Source organism: Periplaneta americana, chromosome 6 (assembly GCF_040183065.1).
Source record: "Periplaneta americana isolate PAMFEO1 chromosome 6, P.americana_PAMFEO1_priV1, whole genome shotgun sequence".
In the NCBI taxonomy this organism is placed as follows: domain Eukaryota; kingdom Metazoa; phylum Arthropoda; class Insecta; order Blattodea; family Blattidae; genus Periplaneta; species Periplaneta americana.
The window spans coordinates 155,341,365-155,369,324 of record NC_091122.1 but is presented as its reverse complement, the minus strand read 5'-3'; the positions used below and the strand labels follow the sequence as shown (position 1 = coordinate 155,369,324).

Below are 27,960 nucleotides of genomic sequence, written 5' to 3'. Positions count from 1 at the left end.
CATATTTAAAAAAAAATTGTAGCTCATATGTACATATTTAGCAATTTTTATTAGGGCCTACATATAAATCCTATCTCTGCAGATGATAGATGAAATAAAGGGAGAGGTTGTAGTTGGTGGGAACCAGTGGTTTACAACATGAAAAAATATACTGAAAAGTATTTAAATTTTATTCGTAAATATTGACATTTTAATTGAAGGGTTCAGAAACATAGTGGGCCAAGCGCCATTTACTAAAACCGTAGAAAACAAGGGTTGAAATGAAGTTATCACCATAATTCAATGAAAACATATAGTAAGTAATATAAAGTATACACATTCAAACTAAATGATATGTCAATCTTCATTAAACTATGATATTCACTTAACTTTAATCCTTGCTTTCTCCGTTTTTAATAAATGGCGTTTGGGCCACTATGGTTCTGAAGCCTTAAATTTTTGTTTATGAAGAAAGTTATAACATATTACAATTCTGTGACCTGGATATTTGTTTTTACTTTATATACATTGTAATATGCTCTTTAATTTAGTGACAAACTAAATGAACTTTTTAAAAAGACATTTCTGAAAAAAAAAGTGCATTTTATTTCTTGGTCCCTAATAATTTTCAGTTTATATAATATGAATTTTCGCAGGTGAAAACAAAAATAACACACTGATTGCAAACAAAGAAGTTACAGTGCGACATTTACCAGCATTTCCCACATACAAAATCTGTCTTACCCTTTGCACCTACACAGACTTCGTGATACCAAATTGAGCATTTTACACATATAATCCAGTCTCCTTTCCGTATTGATCTTTCGTCAGAGAACTTTAGTCCACAGAAACCACACGCCAATTCCTCAGTTGTTTCGAGAGAACGTCCATCTTCCTCTTTTGATGCCGCTGCATCACAGATGTCTATCTCTTCCAATTTCACTTTATTTTCGGGAACTATTTCTTCATTTTTACTTTCAGATTGCAAATCCTGACGCTCATGTGTTTCTTGAATCGATAAGTTTTCTGAAACTGGTGATAAGTTCGTAGACCGAGTTTCGGATACAGAACTAATGATGTAGTATTCTGTGGAGGACTCGTCGAAATTGTCGTTGGTGACGTTATCTGAAAATTCGTTCATAATCTCAGCCTTGACACCGCTTGTGTTATTCTTAGACAATTTCTTGAGAGATTTCATAGTGATGTTTCCGTTCCTCTTCATGAACGCCATGTACCAGTCTTTTCCTGCCGCAATTTTGTTTCCCCACGGATGTCTGATTCCTCGTTGCTGCGCAAATTGGAGCGCCACCTTGCGAACACGAAGTGAAGTGATATCTGGACTATTTCTTGCCAGTTGCTTAAGCCGCTGACATAATTCTTTTTCTTCAGAACTGCTGAAGATTGTTGGATGACCCGGTTTGTTTACCATAGTTTCTTCATGTACGTTCGTATGTCCTTCCATTACCAGTCTTTTTGCGATCTCGATCCGTTTCTGGAGGGTAGAATTTGGGATTCCGTAAAATTTTGCTGACTTTCTAAGGCTTCTGTTATGCTCAATTACAGAACGAATAGCTTGCTTCATATTATCTTCTGACCATCGTCTATAAAAGCCTCTTCTCGTGTAATTTCTGACCATCTGAAATGAAAAGAAAAATATTTGTATTTAAAACAAGAAACAAATTTCCACAAAATGTAAAAGGGTCTTCCAATAAGAGTGTCCTACTTTTAACAAATAGTCTACCTTACTATAATAATACCGGACAGCTAGAAATTTTACGTGCGAACGACGCTGGTGCTGCTACCTAGGCGGCCGGTGTGGTGATACTCGTGAAACAAGCTGTAATCAACTGCAATGTACGGTATATTGTTGCTGGGCTAGTTAATTTTATTAATTAGTGCTGTGTTAAAATGTCAGGGTGTATAATGTGCTGTTAATAATAGGGGAGAGTCGGGTAGTATCGGACATCGGGTAATATCGGACAGTGAGTTTCTTTCATCTACCACACGATGATAGTACCTGATTGACATGGTTACGTTTCTGTGATGTCGCATAGAGAAACGTAACCATGTCATTCAGGTACTACCATATGGTGGTAGAGGAAAGAAACGCACTGTCCGATATTACCCGATGTCCGATACTACCAGACTCTCCCCTAATGATACAAAATCACAGCACTACAAATTGCTCCAAATCGTATTTTCGATTTCCGAGGGATCATAATAAAACGTGAGTCAACAACATTCTTTAGAAGGCCTAATTCCTTCGTCTTTGTGTTGATAGAAAAATACAATTTTTTTTTATCTAGAACTAATAAATGAATAGAAGTTAAAATGTATCGGAAATTTTAAGGTTTTATCAAATTAAGTTTTATTGTTGTCCACATGCCTTTACTAATTATTACAAGCATCAGATTACTATCAATTTTATCTTTGCAGTTGTCAGCAATGCGTATATAAAGCATTATTGTAAATTCATTCCTAATAATATATCAGAATTGATTTTGTCTCACTAAACCAAAGAAAACAAATGTAACAATTAATTACAGAAAGTAATATGAAGTATGCAATATTTCTCATAATATGCAGCTTTGATATAAGATAATAATTTTACATTAAATATTAATCAACATTTCTTTAGTGTTTCATATATTACTCCACATTAGTAACTCACGTTTTAAACAATAGTCAGAATCCCGCTATGTTAATATTTGTATATGTGGACGTAATTCCACCCCGCTCCGCTAGATGTCAGGTCCGCGATATTTCGCACTCACGCCAATTCTGCTAGTATACAGCTGTCCGATATTATTATAGTAAGGTATTTGCTTTTAATTATAACAGCTGCCGTGTTTATGAAGTTATAGCAGTCATTTGTTTCCATGGTTACAGTTGTTGTTGACAAATAATCATGGAACGTTACGCCAGCGAATAGGGATTATATAGTATGGACACTGAACGAATTTTCCTGTGTTTTGTTTCTCTGTGTGTCGGCGTTTAGTTCCACTTTCAAGCGCTAGAGGTTAGTGTAATCGAGCACACGCTAAGATAATAATTGAGAGTAGAGTTGAGACACAGGATCCAAACATCGCCTAACTTATTGCATAATCCAGTAACGCTTTGCTTCTAATAAATTCAAGTTAACAGCTTTTCCTTATTTCTCAGTGACAAACTAGTTCTAATAATATTTTTTTTTATATTTTAGATATAATAAATTATATTATAAAATAATATAATACATTATAAAATTATGTATCAAATTCGTTTAATATTTGTATATAATAATTATAATATAGGTATATGGTTTTACTTCTCATAAGAGTTTTGTTTTTCCATTTTCAGTGCTATCAAATCATTAAATATTTTAATTGTTGTTGGGGTCAACATCTCAACTCTCATTATAAAGGCACTCTAGAGTCGATACATTACAGTTAATGACGGATTTATTATTTCATGGGTCCAATTTATTTTATTTTAGTACATAACGTACCTAGATGTATTAATTGTATTTGCTATATTTTCGCTGTGTCGACTGCTAGCTGGTGTGATGTCAGTGCCAAATCCTGGGAGAAAGCAGAATCTCACGCTCAAATTCTACTGACGCGAAGTGTCCATACTGTATAATTATCTATACGCTGGTTACACCATCCCACAACGCGTAGAAATCATTAAAATTTATTATTAGAAAAAAAGCCATCCGTTCGCCAAGCATTCTGTGGATTACGTGAAATGTACGGTGTGTGTAAGATACTGGGATATGATAAGGAATTATTTTGGAACTCAATTGAAAAGTATGGATATGTTAGAAACGTCTGGTTTCAGCAAGGTGGCGCCACGTGTCATACTGCTCACGAAACAGTCGACCTTCTGAGAGAGAAGTTCAGAGTTCATTTCGCGTGGTGGTGATGTTAACTGGCATACGAGATCATGTGATTTAACGCCGCTGGATTACTTCTTATGGGGTTATGTTAAGTCACGGGTTTATGCCAACAAGCCAGAAACAGTTAATGACCTAAGGAACAATATCACGTGCGTTATTCGTGAAATTGAGCCTGGTTTATGTTTGTCCGTTATTGAAAATTGGAAGACCCATATACGTGCAATCCAACGAAGTCGCGGCTGCCATTTAACTGACGTTGTCTTCCATACGTTAAGGCATTAAGTGTGCTTCAAAATAATAGTAATTAAATAAATAAACCTCTTTCATTTATACAATTTATTTCATTTTAAAAGAGTGGCACTGTTATTGGAAGACTTTTATATGCCATAGGGAAAATTCCTGTTGACTTTATTATAATTATTCACACCATAAAATAATGTAGTGAACGTAAGGGTACTTGTTGGTGAGCCCTATTTAGGACTTACCAAAAGTTTATCATCACTGCCACCACCACAGACACTACCACCATCATTATTACCACTATCACCATCCCCATCATTCACCACCATCACAATAATGACGATCATCATAATCAACACTGAAATCTATTTTTGAAATTCATATCGAGCTTAAGATTTGAGATAAGTTGAAATATAGCCTATATAATAATAAATTGTTTTATAATTTCAGTCAACAACTTATCAATTAATACTACTAATTCCACAATTTGGGACATCTGACCGACATCTACGGCTGACCGCTAGGATCCAGAATACAAAGCAGAGGTTAACTTAAAAATAAAATATAATATGATTTGCGGAGAGAATACGGAACAATGATACATTTAAAAATAAAGTATAATTTGATTTCGGAGAAACATGAGATGAAAGTACAATGAAGAGTAATGAAATGAAGTAAAAAAAATTCTGTTATTTCACATCACAAGGTTACATATCCACAAATATTTTCGATTTTTTAAAAATCATCTTCAGGTGGAGAGACATAAATTAAAAATTGAGCGTAGGTGAAATATAAGAAAAATAAATATATATACACATTATAAATAAAGATCAAAACTATTTAAAAACAATATCATACAAAATGTGATTCTAAGCCATTTTAATATGACTATTACACATTTACTACGTCATACTACTTTCGACCAATAAAACGGTATGAAAGGACATCTTTCAATCAATCATGGCTGCTTATCGCACAATTTTATCGCGTCCCTAGCATTTGTTTAATTTTATCGCTTCCCTAGCATTTGTTTGTTTTTATCACTGCCCTAGCATTTGTTTCTTTGTTTGCCAACATTTCAAACTGCACTGGTCTGGACGTCAAAAAAAAAAAAAAAAAAAAAAAAAAAAAAAAAAAAAAAACAGAAAATTACAAACCACTCCAGTCGATGCACAGCAGTTTCAAATATGACTCGCATTGGCATTCAAGAACAAGAATTAACAAAAATCACTGGTCATAGCTGTGCATCTTCCCTGAAACTCTATTTACAAATAAATGAAGAGCACCATTCAGAAATCCTGAATAAGTTGAGGAATAAACCATGTATACATCAACGAATTCAACTTCTTTTACGCACACATCCAATATAACATCAACTGAACCACCAACCAGTAAAACATTCAAATTTAAAAATTGTACTTTCAATAATTGTTCCTTTTAAAATTATTCATGTTTATTTTTTATTTCATCGTCCTTAATTAAAACTTTTCTTGTTTATTTCATCATCCCTAGTTAAAACTTTTCTTACACTTGTTTATATTATTTAGGTTATGTTATAGCTTCTGCTGTATGATATTATGGATAGTCACGTATCAGAGATTGTTTAATATTAATATTTATTGAAAATAATCTGTCAAGTGGCGTTGATTACTGGGATCCGGATAATTTAAGTGGAATGCAACTGTTTTAATAAAAATGAAATTCAATCAACAAAACCTTCTTGACTAGTAACCGACCACAGAGTTCAATGAAGATTCGATATTTGGCCCAACTGATAACAAGAAAATAGCTAATCATAACACACTACTGCCATCTAGCGTAATATTTGTAATGTTGAGATGGTACAATAATACATTTGAAGGCACTTATATTTTCGTAAGTCGATTTTCTCTAATTTTAATATAGGCCTACGTAAGAAAAAAGAACACGGGGAGAGAGAGAGAGAGAGCCCTCTCAAATCCACGTATATTTGGGTGAAAGATAAAATGCAGAATGCATATAGGTTATGTTTGTTTAAAGCAGCAGTCATCAGCATATTGCACCGTCGGGCTAGCGTCTCTTATCCCCGGATAAGAGACTGCACTATGGTGCATCCGTGGCTGCTGCACGACGGGGCATATTAGTTGCTCTGACTATCCTTTACCCATTTCAGCGAGTTCTGACGACCACTGATTTGAAGGATGCCAGTTATATTATAGTGACTACAAATGAATAGCTTAAATGATAATGTACATGAAATCAGTTACATACCTTCAGAACTGTAAATAAAGATAAATATCAAGGTCGACAGTTGCACCCAATTAAAGATTTTTACGTTAGATATAAGCATACAAGCACTCTTGACGAGATCACGCGGAATATTGACTTCGTCGTGGCTGCCAGCATGCGCAGGCTGATTGCGCAGTAGTTTGACCGAAAGACACCCATGATCGTAATAGCCCCCAGCGTACGTATATGCCATCTATTGAGCATGCGTTAAACTACAAGGAAGTATTCGCTGTGGGATGTCCATTCAGAGTTGTAGGAAAGTAAAATTTCGCGGATAGCTTGCAGAAAAGAAACAAATAGACGGAACGTACACTTTGTGTATACTAAGTGGAAGTTGACCTACATATTCACTGTCTAAACCTCGAGATATATCGCTCGTGGCTAAGTTGCTAGTCTCTCTGCCTTTCATCGTGGCGGCCCGGGTTCGTTAGCCGTCTGAGTCGTGAAGGAATTTGTGATGGACAAAGCAGGCGCGAGGGGTTTTCTTGGGGTTATCCCGTTCCCCCTCACTATTATCATAATTGCTTCAATATTCTTCAATCATTCTACCTTTGCGAGATCCTGAGCCATGCCTTCAGAACAATAAAAAATGGCAGAAAGTTGTAAACATTCGTGTTTAATAAATAATGTTGTTAAAACCTCGAGATAGAATTTAAGTTATGGTATCTTCCAATACCTATTTTATCTTAATTATCTTTTCTTAGATTATAAAAATAAAGTTTAGAGTACTGCAGGGGACGCTTCTGTGAGTTTTAAAACTTTTACAATTTTCATCCAAAATTTTAAACTACGTAAACATGCCCACAATATTATCATCTGTACAAAATTTTGTGCCATTACGGCTAATAGTTTTGAAATGATATTTTTAAATGTATTTTACAGTGGCGGCTCGTAGTCAAATGTCCAGGGTAGGCAAAATTTACAGAACATTTCTATATAATTCCTGTCATTCAATGAGAGCTCACTTTCATCATGTCCCCCGAAAACTTAACTCTTGCTTACATAACAATACTGTTACATCAATCAGCAGTCTCATAATTTGTCGGTTTTTTTCTACATTATTATTATATTGTTGTCTTGCAACCCTTGTTGTTCAGACATTTCCGAAATTGGATTGAAATTCTTTTCAAGTCTCTTTAGATTTACCGAGTTACAGATATGATCTGATTTCGAGTACCTTCTTTAGATGACAATAACAAACATGGCTAACAGTACAGCTTAGCTTTAACTTCACTTCCTGTTAGCCATTTATGTGTTTCATACTATGAAGGATTAAATATTTCTTGCACCTTTAGCACTGACTTTATGAATAATAGAGCTTAATGCAGGAGTGGGTCGTCCATTGTCCAAAATACTTCTCTTTTCAGTGTCATTACGACGTGAAAACGGACAGCGTAACGTAACAGTTCACTTACAGTATTATATCAGTCATAATATAATATTTTTATCACTGTGCAATAACTATAAATAACCAAATATACTAAACATTAATACACAGTAGGTACTTGCAAAAAATCACATCTTTTAAAACACACTGTTTAAAAACTGTTATTGTACTCGTAACAGGCTACGTTCCAACTCGTGAAACTTTCAAACAGAAATTTCGCAAATCGTAGGTGTTCGATAATGCTCGTGGGTTCTCGTTAGGGCAGGCAGAATTCAAACGCGCTGGCTTAAGCATTGAACGCATGCGCTAAGAAAGCATTTAAAATAGCGACCTCTTTTAATGCTTACTCCAGGGCCATATTTGGAGTTAAGCGGAAGGTCGGCTAACTTCGCTACTGCCTACCTTCAGACGCATTGTGATCTGCCCAGTGTATTCTTGTTGGATAAATCGAACTGCCAGTAGTAAGCAACGTCCAACTAACCCAAAAAAAATCCCATTCATAGTTAATTGAAGAATTTCTAAGAAGCTAGACAAGAGTATATAATTATCTTAATAAATTTAATACTCGATAAATTATATTTTGATTAATTTGATTTTATTATTGATAAATACCCACTTTTAGGTTTTTCCAAATGTGTTTGGGGTAGGCTTAGCCTACCCTGCCTGCCCTGAGGAGACGCCTCTAGTATTTTATATTGACGTTACTAAAAAGGCTCCTTATGTCACAATTTTCACAATTTTTAAATTCATATTAGCTCAAAACCTTGAAAATAGTCATGGGAACATAAATTAATTAGCTTTTTGAGCTCGGTCTAAATAGAGAGCCACAATAAATTTTTAAACCGGTTTTCTTAATTTTTCACCCCTTAAGGTGCTCTACCCAGACGGGCGAATTTGTGGTCATTTTCAGTAATTTTTTTTTTTTTTTTTTTAATGAATTGACAATCTCTTATTCATAGGTTGAGCATGTTTCAGTACACTGTGGCGTTTGGGAACATGAAAATTACGTCATAAAAGGGCTGCTCTCTTGAATTTGAATTCCATGCATACTTTACAAGCTGTTTTCTCACTTTTCTTTCAGCACATTTCCACATGTTCAAAGTGTAAAGACTCTTACAATTTTGATGCTAGGAACATGAAATTTTTACATATTTAATTAGGAAACTATAAATCGGCTGACTCAATGGAGAAAGCGATGGTGCTGCCCCTATTATCAACTTCAGGAACTTAGTCTTACATGATCTTACACAAAAGTGTTACATATATTCTCAATTTGTAGGTCGAATTTAAAGGTTTCACGTAAAAAAAAAAATGAGATAGGTGTAAAGGAAATTCCGAAAATGATGCGAACCAACCCTAGATCTACGCGTGTGATATCTTTGCATGCTGGACATTATATTGAATTTATAATTTACTTACAAATTTAAGACACAGCTGAGTTCGATATTTATAGGCCTATATCTGCTATATTCTTGAAACTTGGCAAAATAAAAATTGTGTTGTTCATCGTTTTCTTCAAACAAAGTGTTGATGCATGCGAGTTTATTTCATAGTTTAAGCTAGAAAATAAATAATTGTCGCAAAAATGTACAAATGAGAATTTATATTTGTGCAAATTGCGAAAAACTTGTGCAATATTCTGAATAATTGTACAAAGAAGATAAAATTAATAAGGTTTGCAGGAACAAAAAGTTATGTAATTTGTTTCTTGGCATTTTATTACTTTCAATCCATCTTACCACACTCTAGATATGCTTATGACGTAAGCAAATCATTAGACATAGGTATGTTTAGAATCAATCACTGCTGAATTTACATCACACTAAAGTACGTTATTTTATGGGCACTCTAAACATTGAAATTCTTTACTAGTAGGCCCTTCAAGATTTATTGTTAGCAGAGTGCTAACTATTTTTACTAAAAGGCGGTTTCTAATTCCAGTTTTTACAAGATTCATGCAACTAAATCCTCGCTCACAATTTACAGTATGTGAAGTTACGGGTTCATGAGCTATAAAACTCAGCTGTCTAGCTTCAACAGCTTTTTAGAAAAAGTTTCTTATGTAGGAAATAATTTAACATTGTCTAGATAGGCAAATCCGTGTTCCCTTAAATACTTCAAACATCAGATACATAGGCCTATATTAAACATATGTAACATATTCAATTTTAAAACATAAACAGTAAAATATAAAATTAAGTTAAATTAATTACCCCTGTTTAACAACACTCGGAATTTAGAGTTTCAGTTGTTACTAAAAATGATAATGTACCGGTACTGTATATTTTGTGAAACTTGCAACACAATATCTTACACAATAAGAGAAATTCCTATTTCAAGAGAGACATGAAATAAGGTAAATAAGGTAATTAAAGGTAATTAATTAGGCCTGTGAAGTGGATATGTTAATGAGCAGTTCAAGAAATTCAAAATCTGAAGCAATTATTTATTCTACAAGCATTTTGGATGTCTTTGGAGCTCGGAAATTACAAAAAAAACAGTGTCATTAGTGCCAATTAAACATTTGAAAGACAATGAACTAAGTACGTGAAAAAAATGAATATGTGGTATTATAGTCTGTCTTTCTGACAAGAATAGCCTTAAAAGAAGTATGTCCAAATTATTACCAGATTCACCAGTGTAGTATAGTTTCAGATATCCTCCTTTCCCTGATGAAATTAACATTTATTACTACAAATTGAGCCAGTTATAGTGTCACACTATAACTGGCTCAATTTGTAGAATGATGACGAGTGCTTGATTTCCCTATTTGCTCTTGAAGGAAGTTCTGGCAATAAAATATTAAAAGTAAAATTTTTTTGTGATAAGAAAAAGGGTCAGAAAAGATTAGGGAATGTTAGAAAAAAATGTTATACTAAATTACGAAACTGTTTTTCCTAGCCTTTAAATATGTAATTTTAAACTACCAGTAAATATTTCCCATGAGGCAACCCATTTTGTTTTAATACCATTTGTTGACGGTTAGACTACTAAATTTATGTAAATAATTCCGAAATAGTGGTCTGTTGTAATTGTACAGGAAGGACTTAGCTAAGGAATTGCATGTCATATTCATTTATTTTTCTAGACGATGGAAAATAAATTTTTCTTAAGTTTTGTTATTTGAGATATTTGAAACAAAAAGGTTTAATTCAATTTTGCTCGTTTTTGCTAATGAAGTAAATAAAAATTCCGAATGTAACGTAAGTGCCACTTTACAATGATTCTAATTTGTGGTTGTTTTAAGTATGCAATTGTGAATGAGCCACGATTTTTGTTGGTATATCTGTGGTTATGCCACTCGCAATGTGTCAACAGTATTAAATTTCTAATTTTTTTTTCATTTATTTTCTTACTTCTAGTGAAGAAATAATAAAAAATACTGCAATGTTGTGAATCGAGGAGGACTTTATGTCCCATTGAGTTCGTCGACATCTTATTTTCAATTATGCAAATGTTAATAAGTATGAATTAGTGTTCCCCCCCTTCACGAAATAAGACATCTCATGAAGTGATATTCATGAAACTGTTTGAAAGCTGTGAAAGAGAACCCTGAATTGAAATAAATACTAACTTTTGTCTGTGCTTGCAATATTGAAAAAGTAAATGACAGCAAAATTAGACATTTTCTGTTAACAGCTTATTGAACAATTACAGTGAACAACGAAACTGTAAATTTTTTGGAAGCAAACAGGATTCTAAGAAAATAAAACTTTCACTTTATTGTAATTGTTCTTGAATGGCTGAATTCTGATTGATTCTTCAGAGGTATTCAATTCTTTTAAATAATTATGATCTTGTACTATTTACTGATTAGTTTGCATTGTGTGTTTTATTAGCACGTTCTTTGAAGCTGAGTAGTTTGTATGAACTTTTTTTTTTTTTGTTAAATATTAAGTTCTTTGAACCTGTAGTATTTAATGATTAGTTTGTATAAATTGTTTTTTTATTATAAACTTCTCTGAACCTATATAATTTAAAGTTTACTTTGTATAAATTGGTAGTTTGTACCGATATAAATTGCCTTTTTTATTATAAATTTTTTTAATTGTGATTTTTATTATAAAGTTATTTAAGGGAAGAGGATGGTATTTTTTGGTGAAAAATGAGTAAATTTTCAAAAAACAATTTTTTTCCTTAAAATACTCTGTGATATGTGTAGAATACATTGTATAATATTTTGTGGGTATTTGTCCCTTATCAGTTGTTGAGACGCCATTTTTAAACTTCCTGCGCTCTGGATTTTTAAATGACACCGCCCTTTTGTTTGTTGTTTCCGGAACTTCATTTTTTTTTTCAAAACCAAATTTTTCTTTAAAATACTCTGTGATGTGTGTGGAATACATTGTATAACATTGTGTGGGTATCTGTGCCCTTATTGGATGTTGAGACGCCATTTTTCAAGTTCCTGCGCTCTGGATTATTAAATCACACCCCCTTTGATTGCTGTTTCTGGAACTTTACTTTTTTCGCTACATAGCCAGACAAAAATCGATATAATTTTTGAACTATTAAAGATATATGAAGGAAATTTAGAATACACATTCTCTAGACTACTGGGAAACTTTTCTCTGTAACGGAATTTCCCTAATTGATTTCATTTTAAAAATAAGTCTCTCTGTTTGCAAGAAAGAAAATAAAAAAAATGTTACTAAATTTTAATTGTTTATTTTACAAATGTAGGAACTAATATCAAATTTCTGTTACAGACAGTTTGTAGAGCGTGCTTTTACAAATAAATTGTAACATAGTGTTTGAATTTATCTTTAAAAATGGCTTAGATATATCGAGTTTAGTAAAATCCTGCATTGGGTACATTTTTTTTTTTCAAATCTGCCTCCCAAATAATTTATTCAAAATATTTATATTTTGTTGAGTTGCTATAGCCATGAGCTCTCTACATACAAAAAATTAATATTTTACACCAAATAAGAAAAAAGTTTTAAAAATTACTATCCTCTCCCCTTAAACCTTTAATATTTAATGGTTGGTTTGTATAAACTGTATTGTATATAATGAAGCTCTCTGAATTATGTTTGTGTTTTTTAATGATTGTCTTCGAACCTGCAGTATTTAATACCATATTAATTAGTTTGTATAAATTGCAATTTTTTATTACGAAGTTCTTCGAATCTGAAGTCTTCTGTTTTAGTAAGTTGACTCGAGCTGTTTATATTATTATCCAAGCCCTTGTATTTCTTTTCCACAAAATAATGTATTTTATAGTAAAAACAGTGGGAGGATTATCGTTTGTTTACATAATAGTAAACTCAGGCTGCAGGAGAATACATACAATATAGGCCTTCTCAGCTGTAGAGTTACAATGTTGCCACATGTTGCACGGTTGTTATGGCCTTCAATATAGGCGGTCATGTATATTACAGTAGCCTATTGTTGTCAAACAAATATCTTGCTTCAAAATTGCTAGGACTGCATTATACAAACGATATGAAATAAAATTGTGATAATATTCTATCCATGACTCATGCGTACATCATTAGTTGTTACATTCATGTTTCTTTGCGTTAACATACCATGTGGACTTCTTAAATCTACGCCTGTCTGGGTCAAAGATATATAACAGACAGGTTATGTTTCTTCTTATCGGAAGCTAGTGTCATTATAACGGCTAAAGTTACGGCTTATGTGATATGTACATGGAAGTGGTTACATACCTTCGAAAGTGTAAATAATAATAAATACCGGTATCAAGGTTGACAGCTTACGAAATAAAGCAAATTGAAGAATTTTGCGTTAGAATCATAACAAGCTCTTCGTACGAGATCACTCGGAATATTGACTTGGTTATGGCTGCCAGCGCAGACTGATTGCGCAGTAACTTGACCGAAAGAGACCCATGATCGTAATAGCCCCCAGCGTACGCATCTGCCATCTATGGAGTAGGCTTTCAACTACAAGGAAATGTTACATGTTCTGTTGTGTGTGATCTGTGGCTGAGACGTGTATAAGACTGGTAATTTACAGGAATTAAATAAAAAGAAATGAATAGATATCTAGTGTATAAATTGAACATATATGTTTAAATACGTGAAACTTGTGAATGTTTTAAAATATCGAAATACTTTGAAGATTTTTTGAGTATAATAATTTCATATTTCTTACACTTCATTAGTTAGGTTTTGAAACGTGGAGAAGAGCCATGTCATATTTTAGAAATGAAACACATATTACCACAGTCTAGTATATACAGTCGCGAAGCTCAATACGTAGTAAATATGCAAACATTAGATAGTTGCTCACCACTAGGATCGCTAATATCACCTCATTACAGGCAATGCAAAATAGTACCGTCACAGTCTATTGTTGCTAGCACCCTCAAAACTCAAGCTTCGTGACTGTATAGGCACCGTGCAAGCTCCTCTGGTGGCGATTGTTGTTACTAACTGCGGGACAGCTGCGATAGAGTTGTGCTTGAAGCGTATGAATATACTTAACATCTCAGGTTAAATGATTAGAAATATGGATGATCCTAAAAAGCGGAAAGGTAATGCAAATTGCTGTGTTCTTGAGTGTAGTAATGCTTATAGGAACACACCAACCGATATTGTTTTTATTCATTCCCAAAACAGAAAACTCAGGCGCAACGACGCTAATTGTGGATCCATGCAGTAGGCAGACGAAAGTAAATAAGGCTACACTGCTTGTAATCATAACATTATTACATACTAGGTCTGATATAAAAAATATAATGTATATAGTATTATGTTTATAAATAACCATTAAGTTAACAACGACAGGAATTTATCATTTAAATTTAAAAAAGTACATAATTACTGAGTTCTTTACATATATATTATGTATAATATTAGCAACAATAAATAATAATATAAGATCAATGTTTTCGTAATATGACTGTTCGCCCTCATTCAATGGTCTGAAATCTGATTTAAATGCCAAACAACTTCAGGAAGTTTGTAGTTACATTTTTACACTCCTCTAGCAGTACTGAACTTTCCACTGAGTCTATAAAATAATTAAAGATTGGAGATTGCTGGGTTTGCAGTGAAAGACCTGCCATTGGGCAGAACACTATGGATCAATAAACCCATTCTTACTAATATTATAACTTTTTATCGGCAGAAAGCCGCATGTAATTTCTATATCACACATGACTAGTGCATGACTGCGAGCCTGTAGTTAATTAGGAATTGAGACACTGCGCGGCGCCACCAGTACGATTTTGAGACCCTGCACGGTGCCTATATAGTAGACTGTGATATTACTATATCTGTCTGAATTGATAATGGAATGATTTAAGTGTTTTCTTAATATAAAACGTGTAGTTAAAGGTTATGACCGCATTAATTTTGTGTGAACGGCTAGGACCTTGAATGTTGTTAATTACTAGACCTTTATTGTCGAGAGTTGACACGATTGGGCCGACATATTATAATGAAATAATCGAGCTGGAACTACAACCACAAATACTTTACTATAATAATACCGGACAGCTGTATACTAGCAGCATTGGCGTGAGTGCGAAATATCGCGAGCCTGACATCTAGCGGAGAGGGATGGAATTACGTCCACATATACAAATATTAACATAGCGAGATTCGGACTATTGTTTAAAACGTCAGTTACTAATGTGGAATTATATATGAAACACTTAAGAAATGTTGAATAATATTTATCGTAAAATTATTATCTTATATCAAAACTGCATATTATGAGAAATATTGCATATTTCATATTACTTTCCATAATTAATTGTTACATATTTTTTATTTGGTTTACCGAGACAAAATCAATCTGATATTAGGAATGAATTTACAGTAATGTTTTATATACGCATTGCTGACAACTGCAAAGATAAAATTGATAGTAATCTGATGCTTGTAATAATTATTAGTAAAGGCATGTGGACAACAATAAAACTTAATTTGATAAAACCTTAAAATCCAATACATTTTAACTTCTATTTATTTATTTATTAGATCTAAATAAAAAAAAAAACTGATTTGTATTTTTCTATCAACAGAAAGACGAAGGAATTAGGCCTGCTAAAGAATGTTGTTGACTTACGTTTTATGAACTGTCGGAAATCGAAAGTACGATTTGGAGCAATTTGTAATGCTGCAATTGTCACAATTATAAACAGCACATACACATCTTGACATTTTAACACTAGTACTAATTCATAAAACTATTAACAAATTAACTAGCCCAGCAACAATATACATTGCAGTTGATTACAGCTCGTTTCGCGAGTATCTCCATCCCGGCAGGTAGATAGCAGCACCATCGTCGTTCACTCGTAAAACTGCTAGCTGTCCGGTATTATTATAGTAAGGTATTTGCTACAACATATTTTACAGCATAGTGGGAAGGTATGGTGATGTTAATACAGGTTGCCAACATTTGGGAAACGGTGTATAGTATTTGGGGGCGAGCGGTTGCGTCGCGGTTAGGGCGTAACGCTGCAAGCTGGAAGGTGACGGGTTCTATTCCCGATGGGGTCATGGATTTTTCCATTAAGCTAATTCTTCCAGCCTTTAACAGAAATGAGCACCAGGGACATTTTCTTTGGGGGTAAAGGCGGCTGGCACGTAGGGCTGACATGATTTTTATCTTTTTTATTACGAAAATAGAAGCAAAAATTTAGTGTTAGTGACAGCTTACAGTTACAGAAAAAAAAATAGTAGCTAATAAAATGTTATTCAGGAAGGGTTGAGGATTAATAAATAGGGTTCTCAGAAACATAAAAAAAAAAAATACTGGACACTTAGCACTGATTAAAAAAATTGAGCTTTCCTGTACTATATTTTTCATCACCAGGGAACGGATTTATATGGACTAAAAATATATGAAATATGTAAATATATATGTAGTTATTTTTACCAAAATATGGAATTAAATATGGATTTTTACCAAAATATGGAATTAAATATGGACTTAAAATTATAAAAAAATGACTATGTACGTTAAATATTGGTACATTTTAATCAAACTAAACAAAAAATATAATGGACGTACCTTATCTTCCAATGTAGTTTCAACAAAACACAATTTTTATTGTCTGTTACCATAACAATAGGTTACAAACATTTCTTTCAAGTGCTGAAAAGTGAATCTTCTTCTATTGTCTCTGAGGATAGATTTATACTGACTAAAAGAGCGTTCGACGTCACAAGAAGTAACTGGTACATAATTCAATTTCACAATGTCTGCTGGGGATAAGTCCAAGTTAATCTTCACTGTTGATTCACCACTCATCACAGCAACAACCTTTTGTAGTTCTTCATATCCAGGGTTTTTTGAAAGTACAGTGTCCACCTTAGCTCTTACTGCATCTGCAACTTTACCTCTACCACGATTCAGTTGTTCCACAGTACTATTTATAATTTCAAAACTTTCAGATAGTGAAAGGTGCCTATTTTGGAGACTTTTGAGCGTTTTTATGATGCATGAAAATGTATGCTGAATGTGAGCTAAGTCATTCTTCACACTTATGTCACAGGTAACTGTTTTCGCAGTATCAATTGAGACTGCATCTTCAGAGTCCAATGCAAGGAGAACATTGTTAATAGAGTCTATATGTTCGGCATAATATTCAACTGCTTCTAGCCATGTACCCCATCTAGTTAAAATTGGCTTTGGTGGCAATGGAATTTCAGGGTACATTTCTTTCAACACGTTAACTCTACTGGGAGCTTTGAGAAATACTTTTTTCACTGATGAAATCAACAAATCTACTTTAGGGAAATTGTCTCTGACCACTTCTGCCACACGATGAAATGCATGCGCCACACAAGTAAAATGAGTCAATTTAGGATATACAACAGATAATGCTTGTCCAGCTTTGACCATATAAGGGGCAGCATCGCTAATAAAGAATAACACATTATCGTACATAATACCCTTTGGCCACAGGATACCCATAGCTTCGTTGAACAGTTTAACTATAGTTTTGTTATTGCACTTTTCTAGAACATCACAATGTAAAAGAATTCGTTCAGAATATTGTTCACTTAACAAACCGATAACTACATTACCAACAAGTCTACCTTCTTTGTCGGGAGTCTCATCAATGGAAACCCAAATTGAACTATCTTTAATTTCATCTCTTATCTTCTGTATTGTCTCATCGTAGATGGATGGAGCATACGTCTTCCTAAGTGTTGACTCATCCGGGATTGTATGTTGAGTATATTTTTCAAGGAATTCCCTGAAGACCTTATTCTTTAGTTTGTAGAGAGGAATATCAGCAGAGATGAGAGAACGGCACAGGTCGATGTTAAACTCAGATCTTACATTCGATGTTGTTGGTTGTGTTAAAAACAATTGTCTCTGCTTGGAATTTAGTTGTTTGTTGGCCTGATGTTTACTAGTTGTAATGTGTTGTTGCACCAGGAACTTTTGTGTAGATGATACTGCACACTGACACAAATTACAAAATAATATTTTATTGTCAGTTGATAAACCATCTTCTTTAAATTCTGAAATGTAACTTGTTAGTTTTGATTTTAAATTGACTGAATGACGTACTTTTGGCATATTTACCGTCTTTATAGTATGATTTACAAAACTGAACCTATGTGTACTCTGACTGGCATTTAACTGTTGTTAACTGAAGTCTGTTAAAAATTTTAAATTAAATTAATACAGTTTTGTAACTTACTTTCCCATTGTTGATAGGACTGCTAATTTTCAAATAACTCTGATGTTAAAGGGATTACTGAACATGTGTTTAAATCTCTATTGTTGAAATGTATTTTTAAAAGTTAATGGAATTTTGTTTTGTTTTATTGTTAAACCTAATATAATATGGACTGTTTTATATGAAATATGGAAAATATATGGAAATTAACGAAAATATGTACTAAACTCTAAAATATGGAAAAATATGGAAAATAAAAGTAGGATTTTTCAACCCTACACATTGTGAAACATAAAGATAATGCAAAATATAAATTATATTAGCTTTATAAGTAAATATGTATTTACATATAAATCCTTTCCCTGTTCATCACGCTTGTCCACGTTGTCTTTGAACAAATTGAAACAATACAATTAAATCAAATTAAATAGTAGTAGTGGCTTGTGCCCATGTATTGTGGGTCCCTATCACCACGGCATGGCGCGTCCTCAGGTTGCGGATCGAGGAGACGGTCTCCAGATATGGAGGGTAGCTGTGAATATATTGAATAAGCAGTCGCGGACAGCCGATGAGGGGTGGTCCTCCAGCTTGGGGGTTGGGCGAAGGGCTAACAACCCTTCACCGTAAAAACCAGCTTGTTACGAATCCTTCAAATAAGCCACGGAATGGGACTGATTCTCTGGCACGACCACAGCAAAGGAATAAGGTTTTGAGATTTGGTACTTGGAATGTTACAAGTCTATATAGAACAGGAGGGGTAACATTAGTAGCAAAAGAACTAGCTAGATATAGAATAGACTTTGTGGGAGTACAGGAGGTTAGGTTGGATGGGAATGGCATAACACAAGTAGGAGATTACTTGTTGTATTATGGGGAAGGAAACGATAACCACCAATTAGGAACAGGATTCTTTATTCATAAAAGAATAAAATCAGCAGTAAAAAAGGTCGAATTTATCAGTGATAGGGTATCGTATTTAGTACTTAAGGGTAGATGGTGCGATATCGTAGTTATAAATGCTCATGCCCCTACAGAAGAGAAAGACGACCATATAAAGGATAGCTTCTATGAGGAATTGGAACAGACTTTTGATCAGTTACCTAGATTCTTCACCTGACATAATTAGGAACATTAAATCCTGACGTTTGAGATGGGCAGGGCATGTAGCACGTATGGGCGAATCCAGAAATGCATATAGAGTGTTAGTTGGGAGGCCGGAGGGAAAAGACCTTTAGGGAGGCCGAGACGTAGATGGGAAGATAATATTAAAATGGATTTGAGGGAGGTGGGATATGACGATAGAGAATGGATTAATTTTGCTCAGGATAGGACCAATGGCGGGCTTATGTGAGGGCGGCAATGAATCTCCGGGTTCCTTAAAAGCCAGTAAGTAAGTAAGTAAGTAAGTAAGTAAGTAAGTAAGTAAGTAAGTAAGTGGCTTGTGCAGCAAATGCTGCAAACTAAGTTCATTAGACGTTCAAATAAAAATTTTTCAGATTTATTTTCAATGAAGGATATCAGACCTTCTGAAAATTATTTGCTTCCATAATAATGAAACATACTCCCTCAGAATGGTTTTTTATGCCAAATACTTTTTCTTGAACCTATACACCTTCAGTTTTTTAGTTTGAACGCGAAAACGCAAGTAACAATGTCAGGACGATCAGTCGGTTTTTCATGTGGGAGTAAAGTAGTAGCTATTTCAGATCATTGCGGATTGTAGGTGAAAGTTAAAAAAAAAAAGTCAGGTTTGCTATGCTTTCGAACAATAGACATGGCATCTTGGTATAGCTGCTGCATGTTTCGTAAACTACCTTGAAATGTAGAGGGTAAAATCATTTTATCCTGCTAAGAGATCTTGCTGAAATGATCGGGAGACTACAAAATCTATTAGGCCTCATATTTTATCAGTAAGTAATACCTTTTGGTCTTTCCTTAGAAACTCCAATTTTTGCGCTCTCTCGAGCCAATACTGAAGAGAATGACGCATATAAATTGACACCACATCGCCATATGAAAAAGACCTAACCCCACTTGATTAATAACTACAAAAATATTTGATTTTTAATAACAATATTGTTATCTTACGTAAGTTTTATAGTTTTCCATAACATATACTAAATAGCCGCCACTCAGTAAATTATATAAATCAAGATCTAATTTAAGATATGCTCTACATCTACTTATATAACCCCAAAACGTTTCACTTTCATGTCATCAATATGGCCTTAATAGTATAATTAATGAAAAACAGTCGTATCATGGCATTAACTATAATAATGTTTCATTTCTAATGGTAAGAATGTCATCAAACCACCTCAAGTTTTGTAGTTATTAATATCCAATACACAGTTGTACTCAGAAAATTACACACCACAGAATTAGAACTGTAAATTAATTTTAGTAAGTCTTGAAATTTGTAATAACCAATTTAATTTGAGCTCTGAATATGTCAGCATTCTTGCAGATCTTGGCTTTCGTGTAATATTGTTTACTGTGTGTGTGTTTTGTTTTATTCTGAAATGCAATTAGTTAGTGACGACAGATGGATTTTAGAAAATAGGAAAATTACGTTGAAAAATTGACATTTCACTCAAAACTACTATTTTTCTGAAAAACTTTGTGTTCCAAGCTTCAAAATGAGGGGTCATTTATTAAAATCCGTTCAGCCGTTTTCCCGTAATTTCCATTACCAGTTCAAATTTTATATATATTGAAAATAAAGTACTTAAAGAATGAATTGAACAAAGTGAATTGAAAATGTATTTATGCTCGACCATGCCGAAATGTAGTAATTATATACCTGGTAGCAGTCCTTTAATGCATGTCATTAAAGTACACCTACTCATTAAAGTACAGGTGATCAGCCAATGACAAGTCAGCTTACAGGTGTTCAGCCAATGACAGGTCAGCTTTGTACCGTTATAAAACCGCAAGTATCTATTATTCTCGGATATGCAATCGAAAGAGAATTAGCGAAAAGTCACGGAGGCTGGAAATCCAATACTGTCGCAGAAGGTTATGTTCTGTTACTATAATAATTAGCGTTAATTGTAAATAATATTCAAATAAATTCAATTTGTCATCTCGTTTTTCAATGTCTAATTTAATTTCAATGTCATATCAAAGTTAATATTTAGTTTACTCTGCAGGTTCTTATAGGCTACCAAGGTCAATGTGGACATCTGTTCCTCGGAAAAAAATCAATACTTTCGCGTCTGCGCACATCTCACGATTTACGAGGTATTACTCAAGGTCAGTTAGATACAAATAAAATGAATAATTTCAAGTTAGAAATATGGTCGAGCGTAAAAAGTCGTATGAAACTCGCCTATAATGGTAATTAAGAAGCGAGTATGAAAATTATGAAACTCGCTTGCGCTCGTTTCATAAACATCCATACTCGCTTCTTAATTACTATCATTGTAGGCTCGTTGCATAATGTACTATTCTTACAAAACGTGTTCATCTGAGAATACACTGTTATAAATCAGTCACTCGTGCAATACTTTCTGAAGAATGAATTTCTTGTAATAGTTGTTTGTTGTTCAGCATTAAGTCATGAAATTCAACTCAATCCACATTGATAAATGATTTCACAATTAGTAGTGATTTTATTGTCTTTATATAAAAGTTGTTTTCCTCGTCAGTCCACATGAGTTTATGTGAAAGAACAAACATTCAACACTTGTGTTTGTACCAGGAATAGTACATAATTAACTCATCACATTTTAAATTTGGGAGTTTTGCATCAACATTTACCTCTGAGGCTCTGGCTGATATGTACATCTATTATCAGGCAGTACTTCTCACTTGACGATATGTGTCAGAGGAAGAACAATTGTTTGTATGCATCTGAAGTCTGATTAGTGTAATATGTAGCTAATCGGCGATGTATGCAATGAAGGAAGAAAGGAATTGGCCACCCTATCCCATTATCTCCTGGCCTGTTTGGCTCATAAGTTTACTTTGATACGCATTTAAATTGGAATAACCAAGTAACTCATATTATCAAAAAAGTGCTTTCCATACTACATTCCTTAAACAGCATTCAAATTTCTCACGCTGTCACTAAAAAAAAAAAAAAAAAATACTAGTGGAAACACTAATAATCCCCACTTTGATTATTGTGATTTTCTACTGACTGACCTCAATGTCAACCAGTCGCAAAGATTACAACGTGTTCATAATTATTGTGATGACTTCGTCTGCGATGCCCTTCACGCTGACCACATTACCCCGTCCTTCCAAACTCTAAACTGGCTACGGCTTAACAAACGTAGAAATTTTCATTCCCTTGTTCTCCTTTTCCAGGTCCTTCATACCTCTACAACTACCTACCTTGCCTCCCGTTTCAGTTACCTGTCATCATATCTTGATCTCTTCACACGCACGCAAAATAGCCGCATACTAGCCATACCAACACATAAGTCGTCATCGTATTCATCATCATACACAATCTTGCTATCGCGCTTGTGGAATACCCTGCCCAGTGACAACAGAGACTGTCGGAATTTAACAGTGTTAAAAAACAAACTTATTAAGCATTTTCTTACTGCGTAGAGTAGGTTTAATTATTACTTAATTGAAAAAAAAAATATCCTTTTTTCTTAACTTCTACAATAAACTGTCTAGCCTTTGTTAATCAGTTAATCTTTTAGTACTTTGATTTTTGTTGTATTTGCAAATTTAATATTAATTGTAGTTGTAATCTTCTGGTAGAGAGGAAGAAAAGGCCTGATGGCCTTATCTCTACCAGGTTAAATGAATGAATAAATAAATACGTGGTGCCATGTTGGCATCACTTGTGTGGTTCAGACCTGTCTTCGGACAGTTGACTAAACAGCAATATATTTGAACAGATGCACACATACTTCATCTGAAAGTTTTGATTTAAGAATTTCCTTCAATTCTCTATCTTCTTTGAAATTCAGAACATTTTTTTACAATCATGATCTCATCAAACAAGTGAGATTCAACAATGTTTAATTCGGTATAAGTTTGCTTCATAGTATGTACTGTTGTAAGAACATAGTATACATTCAGCGTTACCTCCAATGTTTTTTTTATTAGTTATTTTACGACGCTTTATCAACATCTTAAGGTTATTTAGCGTCTGAATGAGATGAAGGTGATAATGACGGTGAAATGAGTCCGGGGTCCAGCACCGAAAGTTACCCAGCATTTACTCATATTGGGTTGAGGGAAAACCCCGGAAAAACCTCAATCAGGTAACTTGCCCCGACCGGGATTCGAACCCGGGCCACCTGGTTTCACGGCCAGACGCGCTGACCGTTACTCCACAGGTGTGGACCCTCCAATATTGCCAATCAATGTAGCGAATTCCAATCTCATCAACAGTAGTGGAGACTGATCTATACTAATAATAAATCTGTAGCCGAAATTTTTCTGGTAATTTTCGATTTTCCAAAAATATTTGGTCCTAACATATATAATTAACCGTCCTGAAACCGAAAATCGCTTTTTTGAAATTTTTGTTTGTATGTTTGTCTGTCTGTCTGGATGTTTGTTACCTTTTCACGCGATAATGGCTGCTCCAATTTATATGAAAATTGGAATATAAATTAAATTCGTTGTAACTTAGAATTTAGGCTATGTGGCAGTCAAAATATTTTATTTAAAATGGGGGTTATAAGGAGGATTGAATTAAATAAATCGAAATATCTCCCTTATTATTAATTTTCATGAAAAATATTACATAACAAAAGTTTCTTTAAAAATAATTTCCGATAACTTTTATTCTATGCAAAATTTTGATAGAACTGATATTTAATGAGATAAACGAGTTTCAAAATTACAATAACAACGCCATCTAAGGTGGTGTAATGAAATAAAAAACAAATGACTTCGTCTATAAGGGGCCTTGGACAACAACAATCGAAAACTATGAAACATACGGTAGCCTACAGAGAATGTTTCTGTGTTTGTATGAAGTAATATCGGGAGCTAAATTAACCGATCTGTATAATTAATTATTATTTCACCATTGGAAAGTGTAGTTTCTCTAGATGGACATAATGCTATAATGTTATTACAGTAACTTCTGACTGAATCGAGGACAGGTAAGATTAAAATAGCTTCTTATGCACAGAAAACTTGATAGGCATTCGTTTCCTGTATTTCCTAAAATAATTTTTATGATCAAATGAGTGGTCTCTGGATCGAAATGATCGCATTTTAATTTTTAAAATACAATTTAAATTAAGTAACATAATAAACGATTTATCCTTCTATCAAAACGAATGTTCCTTGGATCAAATGTCCTATTTCAATTATGTAATTACTTTATATTTATTTCTAACGGGTGCAGCGGAGCGCACGGGTACGGCTAGTATCTTAATATAAAAGTGAATGTGGGTATGTATGTGTGTATGTTCTCTATACAAATCTACACGCTTTGACCGATATGTGCCAAAGTCTGCACATTTAACCTTCATAACCAGGAGAAAAACATAGGCTAAGTTATATTAAAATTGTGCAAATGGACGTTAAATTAATTAAGAAATAAAAATTTAAATAAATACGATCAAACATCCATGCACAATATTATTAAAATACAATCCTCTATAGTCAATTGTTTTTTATTGTCTGTTGTATCACGGCCGACTTGATGCTCGCTTCGCTTCTCCTTTACCGGCCTTGACAATTCATTTTGATCCCTGTGTTAAAGCTGTAATCGAGAAAATATGAAATTCCCGCCAGATGGCACTGACTCCCAAGGTTCACTGTGGAATGTGTGTATGGTTTCTTGTATGATTATAATTAGTAATATGGCGCTTCTTTCTACTGGTATGTGAGTTTATTGTGATATGATTCAAATGACGTATTGTTGTGTACCATTGTGTACTTCGAATAGAAAAAAAGAGGTGGAAGAGCAATATCATTCCACGAATTTCCGAGTGACAGGGAAAGATGATTATATTTCGTGACCAGAATATTGTACGAAATGGAAATATAAAAATTGGAGTTGTATCCTTCGAAGAGGTGGAAAAATTGAAATATTTTATTTTATTTTAGTAGGTTATTTTACAATGCTTTATCAACATCTTAGGCTATTTAGCGTCTGAATGAGATGAAGGTGATAATGCCGGTAAAATGAGTCCGGGGTCCAACACCGAAAGTTACCCAGCATTTGCTTATATTGCGTTGAGGGAAAACCTCGGAAAAAAACTCAACCAGGTAACTTGCCCCGACCGGGAATTGAACCCGGGCCACCTGGTTTCGCGGCTAGATTCGCTAACCGTTACTCCACAGGTGTGGACATAAATTCAGATAACTCGGAGCAACAGTAACAAATATAAGTGACACTCGGGAGAAAATTAAACGCAGAATAAATATGAGAAATACCTCTTATTATTTGGTTGAGAAGCTTTTATCATCTACAGTAGTTTATAATAAAATGAGGGGATCGAGAGTAAAACATGGTAAGTGACGTTTTAGTGTTTTGAAGTTATTAGATGGGTAGACATTTATACATGCAAGAATTTGTATAGTTACCAGGAAAGTAAAACCCAGTGAGCTCTATACTAAACTGGAGGCACCACCGCAATGCTCTTTCCTGTCTGAAAGCGTGACTGTAGACGCCATGTTGGTGAGGGTATTGCTCTCTCTTTCAAACTAATGTGTTTCAATGAGTCATGAGGCTCATGTTGCACATGCGCAGTAAACAATAAAAATACCGTTATTGTGTAGATGTGTACGATAGCATTCACTGCAAGAGAAACAAGGACAACACTGTTAGAAAGAGATAGCAATACGCTCAGGCGCTCAGCATTTGCGTCACGCTTTTAAAGCAATGAGTGGTGCCTCCAGTTCAGTATAGAGCTCACTGGTAAAATCTGTATACTTCTACTATCTGTTGAGATATTGGAAAACTAACTGTTGCATTACACGCAGAATGTAAGATACGATATTGTACGCTACATTTCTCACTTTTTTTTTTACCAAAATTTCAGTTACCATATTTTACGCCCGAGCCCCTCAAATAGCAGTATACATTCCCAGTTTTGTTTCTTGAGTCACTCATTTTTAAATAGGAAGAAAACATGTCAGTAGGTTAGTTGCCTTGTGAGTGTCCTATAATTTCAGAGAAGTTATTTATATGCGGAATTATTTCAATGTTTGTTTGTGAATATTCCAAGTGCAAACAGCTTCCAGGCTAACATGAGAACACGAAACCTTTTTATAAAAGTAAACTTTTATTTCACGTGCAAATTCATTGTTTATACTGCATAATAACATTTTCACAGAGAGGCAGGGAAGTAAATAATTCCCCAAGGGATGAATCATTCAAGTTCGTGGAGGCATTCTCTTCCCGGTAATTAACACACTGCCTATTTACATATACTTGCTTACATACGCACAAGCGCTAGTGCGTACGCATAGGGAAAATTCATCGCTAGGAAATTGCCTTGGGGAACGTTCCAGGTTAATAAAATGACGCTAAGATCTTGATACAGCAGTTGGAAGAATGTATCCCTTAAGAGTAACTACTCATACTGAAGACAGGTGGCCTTTGTGTTGGTGTTGAAACAGTTTTTCTCAGAGATACTCAGTATAACCTGGGCAACTGCCTACGTCGCGCGTCGGTAGAATTGGTGATAGCGGGATGGTATTTTGGCAAGATGGGTCCGAATTTTCCAAGTGTTACCTCACATTCATCTTACAATCAAGGAAAATCTAAGGAAGAAGTGACGGGGAATTTGAGAAAATCTCTATGATTGCGTGTAACGGTTATGCAGGAATTGCATAATTAAATTAGAATAAATAAATGAATGAATAAATAAATAGATAGATAAATAAATAAATAAAATAAATAAATAGATAAATAAGTAAATAGATAGATAAATAAATAAATATTTAAATAAGTAAATGGGTATTTAAATAAATAATAAAATAGATTAATAAATGAATAAATAAATAAATAAATAAAAATAAAATAAAATAAATAAATACATTTTTAAGTAAGTAAATTTTTAAATAAATAAATAATTGAAATAAATGTATTAAATAAGTACATTTTTAAATATATAAATAATTTAAATAAATTTATTAAATAAATAAACTTTTAAACAAATTTTGAAATGAATAAATTTTTTAACAAATTTTCAAATAAATACATTTTTTAATAAATGAATGAATAAATAAATTTTTAAATAAATAAATAAATAAATAAATAAATAAATAACATTTTTTAAATAAATGCATTTTTAAATGAATGAATGAATAAATAAATAAATATTTTTAAATAAATAAATAAATAAGCATAAATATTTAATAAATAAATAAGTAAATAAATATTTAAATAAGTAAATAGGTATTTAAATAAATAATAAAATAGGTAAATAAATAAATAAATAAAAATTAAATAAATTTTTAATAAATTATTAAATACATTTTAAACAAATAAATTTTTAAATAAATAAATAAATGTTTAAATAAATTAATTTTTAAATAAATAAATAAATAAATAAGTTTTAAATAAATGAATAAATAAATTAATTTTAAATAAAGAAATAAGTTTTAAATAAATGAATAAATGATTTTTTAAAATAAATAAACAAATTT

The 27,960-nt window shown here is 33.3% G+C and overlaps 1 protein-coding gene and 1 long non-coding RNA gene across 12 annotated transcripts in view; one reads left to right on the top strand and one right to left on the bottom strand.

Moving 5' to 3' along the window:
* Nucleotides 1-27,960, top strand: part of LOC138701955 (uncharacterized) — a 920,371-nt gene that overhangs the window by 208,053 nt on the left and 684,358 nt on the right. The window lies entirely within an intron of this gene.
* On the bottom strand, nucleotides 153-13,561 carry LOC138701954 (uncharacterized). Its single transcript, XR_011332732.1, has 2 exons — nucleotides 13,427-13,561; nucleotides 153-1,615 (listed from the first exon to the last, which is right to left on the bottom strand). It is a non-coding gene; the product is annotated as an uncharacterized lncRNA (long non-coding RNA).